The sequence below is a fragment of the Anabrus simplex genome, chromosome 2 (genome assembly GCF_040414725.1).
Source record: "Anabrus simplex isolate iqAnaSimp1 chromosome 2, ASM4041472v1, whole genome shotgun sequence".
Taxonomy (NCBI): Eukaryota; Metazoa; Arthropoda; class Insecta; order Orthoptera; family Tettigoniidae; genus Anabrus; species Anabrus simplex.
The window spans coordinates 452445368-452453168 of NC_090266.1; the positions used below are offsets into that span (position 1 = coordinate 452445368).

Here is a 7801-nt window from a genome sequence, read left to right on the forward strand (position 1 = left end):
TCCCTGACCTGGCCGGGAATCGAACCCGGGTACTCCGGGTAAGAGGCAAGCACGCTACCCCTACACCACTGGGCCGGCAGCCAACTCACCCGGTAATAATAATAATAATAATAATAATAATAATAATAATAATAATAATAATAATAATATAATTCTAGGTTGTAAACGTCGATTCACAAAAGAAACTTGCATGAACCTAACCCTATTTCGCATTCATTGTTATTTTATGGTATTGAACCGTAACAAAAAAACTAGCTAACTGAATTATATTTGACTACTAGCTGATGTACCCGAGTTAAGTTTGTAGCTCAACAACATTTATATTTTTACAGGTACTGAGCTATCAGGTTCCGATAGTTCAATATCGCGCTGAGCCTTATCTATTCAATCGAAATGAGAAGACAATTTGATGTTACTTGTTTATTAACTTAGCTGATTATTCCTATGTACAACTGTAGATTAATTACATCTCTACTATGATCAGGGATCGAACCCGTGATCCGAGACGTGCGAAGCCTGAGAGCTTACTAGTCTGTAGCTGACTGGTTGACGAATGAGTGATAAGTCTTATGAGACTATTGGTTTTATATGCTTAGCTTTCAGGTTACAATCACGTGTCAGTCCACTGGAAAACAATCTTACATGTTTATGACAAGATGGGTTGGTGACGTATAGTTGAGCAATATTGCAACACACTTGTGAAATATTGCAGTAAGTCGTGAGTGCCACCAAATCTGAACAACACATATTTTCTCAGAAAAGGAGGGTAATCTTGTTATTGTCAAAGTTTGTTATTCTCAAGAAACCCATGTTTCTTGGAGAGCGTTTCCTAAGTGAAATAATGTGAAGCAATATAATTTTACTTCCTCGTGAAACGACCAAGTATGGTCTTAGTTTATAATATATATTTAAAATCCCAAATTCTGGACTGTAAAAGTCCTGGACTCGACACTAGTTGTCGGGATACATAACTCCTCCACCGTCAGTTGCTTATTACCGTCCTCGGTAATATCTTTCTTATTTTTACATTTTCCATTTTTACATAGATTACATAGTTGATACAGTCTTTTCCTAAAGATTAACGAAATAATACACAATATACTTATTATAAAAATTACAGTCGTATATATAAAATGCTTTTTAGTAGTATTACCTTTTGGGACAGGTGTCAGGTCTGATTTCAGTTTCTTTACATCGAGGTGGGAGAAATGGAATTTTATTTCATTCCTTACATAGGGTTCGTCTTGGATTGATATGAGTGGGAATGAGTATACATAATTTGTTGGATGCTGTTGCAAGGTTATACCCATGCTGGAAATAGGGCAGGATTCATTGGTATATATAATATTTGGTCCGGATAACTTGATAGTTCTTTGAAAATCTTGGCATGTCTGCAAAATAACCTGAGGGGTTTTGCTAAAAAAGAGAATATGTTCCCTGTTTAAGGGTTGAAATAATTGTACATCATTGTTAACAAAAGCAAATTCACATCCTGAAGTGTCTGTTAGATTACACTTAGTGGTTCTGACATTATAATATATACATACATAAGATTGAGTATTCTTAATACAAGGTACACTTGACCATTTCAAGGTGGAACCTTGTAAATAGTATCTTTCTGAAGGAATTAATACAAGATTGTTAATACTAGGCATAGGTGAAATTGAATACATTTGATACTGATTTCCATCTGTGATTGGCATAGCAAGAATCACAATCATTTCTTTGTCCATCATGAGAACTTGCGTTCTTGATAATTTAAGATTTTCGATTTGATGGTATTGATCAGTATGAATCAAAGTCTTAGTAGGATATATTGATATTAAATGATTTATTATATTTGATAGGTCTCTTTGTGAAAAGATTTTTATATTGGTCATTTCATTAAATGATAAATTGATGGTTTCTTGCAGCACTCGCACAATTTTATTAAATTTACTCGCGCACAGTAACACATATTGTAAATGTTCCAATATATTTATCTTGAAGTCTTCTTCCTGTAAGATACCTTGGATTACCTTCATATTATCATTGACATGGTTCATTTCATCATAGAATTTTTGAGTAATTGAGTTAGCAAATGATACAAGTTTATTTATGTGTTTAATTTCATTATTATGACTTTGTTTTAATGATTCTATTTGACTTTGCAAGTTGTCTAAATCGTTCTGATCCAAATTTCCAGAGATGAATTTGATCACGGTACCTAAGCCATTTATTAAACCTCTTTTAGTCCTAGGTGTGCTAGGTAATATTTTATTTAATTCTTTCTTTGCTTCCTTAATGGCTTCATTTAATTCGGACATTAAATAAGGGAAAGTGTTATTACTTCGAGATATTAGGCTTGTAACAGTGTTGCGAATATTATTATAAGATTCTCTTAAACTATTGAGATCAAAATGAAACATGAACTTGTGGTAATCGTTAATTATTGTGGCAGATCCCATTGAGTCAGCATAAAATCCTTGGGTTTTTATGGGCTGAGTGAGGATGGAGCCGTATCCGAGGAGGAACCTGGAAGTGTAAGAATACTTCTTTTAGGTTTTATGTCCCGGAAATTTCTTACATGTATTTTACCATTTTTCATTTTACAATGTACCCTGTTTTCTTCAATTTTGGTTATTACACCTTCATTGTACAGGTTTTTTGATTTCTTGTTTCTAGTGAGTGGATCTAATACATACACAGTGTCATTAATTTTGTATGTGTGATCAAAAGTGTCAGTGTTAGGTTTAGTGCAACTATCTTTTAGAATTTTCAACTGATTTCCTTGTCTTTCAATATACTCATTGATTTTAGGAGAGGGTGAGAAGGTATGGTCTAACGCTTGGTAGTAAGGACCATAGAGAACGTTAAATGGAGGTCGTTTAGTTGTGGAATGGATTGAGGAATTGTAATTTATGATTATTGTGGTTACAAGTTCCGAGAGCGGAGTGAATTTATCAGAGTCTCTTGAAATACGTAATTTTTCAAGCAAGGTTGAATTGAATCTTTCTACTGGAGAGTTAGACGAAGAATTCAAAGGAGTGGTAGAATGGTACTCAATATTTGTGGCTTTACAGTATTCTTTAATGACCTTGTTCTCGAATTCTCCTCCTTGATCATGGGTAATTTTCTTTGGAAACCCATGGTGTGAGAAATATACTTGTAACTGACTTAGCACGGCTAAAGCTGTGCCATTCGGCAGTACATATGCTTGTCCGTATTTTGAAAATACATCTATCACAGTTAAGATGCGATTCTGTTCAAAATGGAACGTATCAATGTGCACTTGCGAAAATGGGTGATCCGCTGTTATGGGACCTTGGTTCTCTACTTCGTTAGGGTGTCTCTCATATTTGTTTCTCTGGCAAAGATTACATTGGTTTATCAGTGTTCTAATGTGCTCACGTAAGTGTGGCCAATAGTACTTAGTTCGAAGGTGTTCATAGGTTTCTACGATACCATTATGATTTTCAGAATGATAGTGCAAGATTAATTGCCTCTGAGTTCCTGGACATTCAATGTCTTCCAAGAACTTGCATGATCTAATGATAATTAGTTCAGAAGTAAATAATTTCTGACATGCTCTAATAAAGGGGATTTCTAGAGTTATGTCATCGAAATAAGTAGCATACTTATTAGATGTGACAATTATTTTGAGTAGCTGATCACTCAAATCTTTCTGAAAATTATTTCGTGTAACGATCATAATGTGTCGTGTATATTTCTTGAATAATTTTTGTTCAAGAATCTTAGGAGAATTGCCATATTTAACTATGATCTGATTACGATTCTGATTCAGATTTCGTTCAGATGATTTTAATGTAAATATGGGGTCTTCTTGGTTGGAGTGTATAGTTTCATTGTCCAATTCATTCTGGTATGCATCATCTCCGGGGATAGCTGCATTGGAAACTGTTTCATCATTTGCATTTATTTCTACTCTAGAGAGTGCGTCTGCTACATAATTAGTTTTGCCTTTGACGTACTTAATGTCAAAGTCAAATTCTCCGAGTTTTATCTTCCATCGATAAAGTCTCGAACTTGGGTCCTTCAGAGTGAAGAGCCATTGTAGCGGGCGGTGGTCACATTCTACTTGGAAGTGCCGTCCCCATAGATAGGGCTTAAAATGTTTGCTACTATCTACGATAGCGAGTAACTCTCTTTCTATTGTGGAGTAGTTTCTTTCTGCGGGATTTAAGGTTCTCGAGTAGTACGCTATGGGGTGTCCTTTCTGTGACAGAACGCTTCCCAGAGCAAAATCTGAACTGTCCGTAGTTAACGTGAATGCTTCTTCGAAGTCTGGGTAGACTAGCACAGGAGCATTTATTAAAAGGGTCTTAAGAGTTTTAAATGCGGACTTGTATTCAGCATTTTCTGCGTCGACTTTTGTTCCTTTCTTTAGGTAGCGAACCATGGGTTGTGCTACTTTCGCGAAATCCTTTATGAATTTTCTATAAAATCCAGCTAGGCCAAGAAATTGTTTAATTTCCTTGGTAGATTTCGGAATAGGGTAGTCTTTGACTACTCTGATTTTTTCAGGATTCGGTTTTACTCCATCTCGTGATACAACGTGTCCAAGAAAGGCGACTTCTTTATGGAGAAACTCCGTTTTGTCGAGTTGTATCTTGAGATTTACTTCCCTTAATTTCTGCAGCACAAGAGTCAAATGTTGCATGTGCTCTTCTAGAGATTTGCTATATATGATTATATCATCAATATACACAAAGCAGAATTTATACAAAAAGGGGCGTAGGACATTGTCCATTACACGCTGAAAAGTGGCTGGAGCATTTTTAAGACCAAATGGCATTCTTCTGAACATTAGATGCCTATTGTCAATAGTAAAAGCAGTCTTCTCTATAGACCTGGGATCCATTTCTATCTGGTGAAATCCCTGGGCTAAATCTAAAGTACTGAAATATTGGCAATGACCGAGGTTGTCTAAAATTTCTGTTATTCTTGGGAGGGGATATTTATCCTCGATCGTCTTTCTGTTTAGCTGTCGAAAGTCTAAAACCAATCTCCATTTCTTTTCCCCTGAAGCGTCTAGCTTCTTGGGTACAATCCAGACAGGATTACAATATGGAGATTCACTATGCGTGATTATTCCTTGGTCAAGTAGCTTTTCTACTTCGTCATTTAGTAATTTCTTTAATGTGGGTGGATACCTATAGTTCCTTTGATGTACCGGATCTTCATCTGTAGTGCGGATGAAATGTTTTACTGCACTAGTAAATGTCAAGTCACATCCTGGGTAGTAGAAAACGTCTGAGAATTCAGAGCATACGCTTCGAATTGCCTGGTCTTCTAAATCGTTCATGTGTTGGGTACGAAGATATTCGTTAATGTCTCTTTCTGTGATTGAATTTATTTCTAATGGTTGAATAATTATATTGTCTAAAGGTTCAACTAAAATAGGTTCAGTGAATTCTTGTTTCAATTGGGTGTTTGTTGGATAAAGAACATGGTAGTCCTCAGCGCATAAAATTGCATCTGAAAAATACTTTCCATCATATTCGAACCCAGGAACGTATACGTCTCCTTGTTGAATATTGACTGGAATAGCAGTAGTGTGCGCATCTAATGTTGGTTGAAAACTTTTCTGCTTATTGGAGGAGTGAAAGTGAAAAGGTATGTCTTTGTTGGCTAGAACAACTAGGTTCGATGCATAGTCAATTTTTGCTCTTAATCGGGCAAAATCAGCAGTACCAATTAATGCGTCGAAATAATTATGCCATTGCATAACTCTGAAATTTACAGGGGTGTCAATATTATATTCGGAAAAAATAGGAAATCGGACATTGTCTTCTCCTATTGTTTCAGAGTGAACCGATTGTATGCAAAATGGGTCCTTGAATATAAAATCTGAAAATAATGTATGTGCTATTGACGGATTCATGATTGAATTGCAAGCACCACTGTCAATCAAAATTTTTAGTCCAAATAGGTTGATAAATGGTAATTTGGGAGTATTACAAATATTGTTTAAGTCTTCGACTTGGATGACTGGGTTATACGAAAATCCTGACATTGTTCTTCATTGTCGTACTCATTTGAACAGTAGGGAGAGTTAACCTCAATGCTATATTCATTTGAAAAGTTAGGTGAGTCTGACTGAGGGTCGAACTCATCTTCTTGCTGAAATATTCCTGCTACGGAATATAATTCTTCTGGCTGTGTATTTTCAAGTGGTTCCATGTGAGAATTTACATTTCCTCTAACGGTTGAAACACCAGACATAGGTTGCGGAAAGCTTTGGTTTGGGTGGTTAGTAGGAGTGAAACGTCTACCAATGTTATTTGGAGTAGGGTAAGGACGATTCGTTGGAGCTGTGGATTTAAAAGGTTGTTGCTTTGTAGGCTGGAAAGGTTTGAAGTTAGATTGATTTGGATTGTTATTAAAGAATGATCGGTTAGGTTGATTCTGAGGTAAGAATTGATTAGTTGGTCTTTCTTGGGTATTAATGTTGTGATTTATGAATGGGTTGTGTCTTGTGTAGTTTACTGGCTGAGTGTTTTGAAATCTGTTAGGAGGTAACTTTGGTGTTCCTCTCAACTGATCCATGTAACTCTCATGTGCCCTGTCATTGTCAAAAGATCGACAAAGTCTGAGCGCTTGATTTAGGTCTGTAATGTGTGCGTATCTTAAGAAAGAACGGTAAGGTTCTAAGATACCGGCTTTGAATGTGGTCAAACTCAAGTCTTCTAATTCTCGAAGTTTTAATTCTAGAATCTGATCCCGATAGTTTATTTTACACAAACTTTTACATTGAAGAGTCAATGTGTCCAGTTTGTCATGATACTCTGTATACGACTCGTTCCGTTTCTGGTAACAATTCGAGATCTCTTGAACCAAGAGTCTTTCATCTTTGACATTACCATATTTTCTTATGAGTTTTTCTTTAAATTTCTCATAATTACTGTTAGCGTCTAAGTCTAAGATGCTGCATGCTTCTCCTTTTAATTTGGCTTTAACTACATTAAAAAGAAAGTCATTAATTATGGCCGCATTGGGAGCTGTGGCAGCTCTTTTATGCGTGTTTAGAAAAGATTCACATCTTGCTATAAAATAATCTAGACTGCAAGATGAACTGCCGCTAAATTCAGGTAGTAATTGAATTTGCGCGTATTCAAATTTTGATAATAGCTCTGTTTCTGACATGTTGAGCTTATTAGTAATGAATAAATATAATAAATATTTAAATGATTATTAATTCAATTAACTGTGACAAGCGAAAGGTCTTATAGATTCTACACTATATTCACGTTAATATGAAAGGCAAGAAATTATTATTAGTTTTGTTTAGTGCTCATTCGCTGGCTTCGTTTGTTACACATGAAATGAACCAAGCTAATTAATATTCAGGCTCACAAATAAGGTATTTGTAGTAGACTTACAGGCATGAAAAGATGATCAGCGTTGACTGCATCCTGCATGAGCTGTGGAAGTCGGGTGTCTTCTCTGGTCGTCGTGATGGTCCGAAAGGCGCCTGGTCAGCGTTGTCGGTTCCAGCAGGTCGACTGGCGTTGTCAGTAGGCGGATGTGTCGAAAGGCCCCTTCTTTGAGGAGTTGTCGCTCACCTCCGACAGTCTGCGATGATGAAGTAGTCGAAAGGCCCCTGGCGGAGTTGTCGTTCTACTTCCTTCAGAGCAGCTTGGCTTTCGATGAATAGATTTCTCAGTGTTGCGAATGGCTAATTTGGTGTCGCTAGCAAAGTCACGAAAGGCCTCCTTGTGAGGTTGTCAGTAAACTTCACCACCTTACTCGTAGATTATTGTGAATAATCATTAGCCATCCCGGACGCAGGCCCCCAGTT

At 36.5% G+C, this 7801-nt stretch overlaps 1 long non-coding RNA gene across 1 annotated transcript; it reads right to left on the bottom strand.

The window, feature by feature from the left end:
* Nucleotides 1–405: 405 nt before the first annotated feature.
* LOC137498540 (uncharacterized) lies at nt 406–7499 on the bottom strand. Its single transcript, XR_011017822.1, has 2 exons — nt 7383–7499; nt 406–2514 (listed from the first exon to the last, which is right to left on the bottom strand). It is a non-coding gene; the product is annotated as an uncharacterized lncRNA (long non-coding RNA).
* Between the last annotated feature and the right edge of the window lie 302 nt (nt 7500–7801).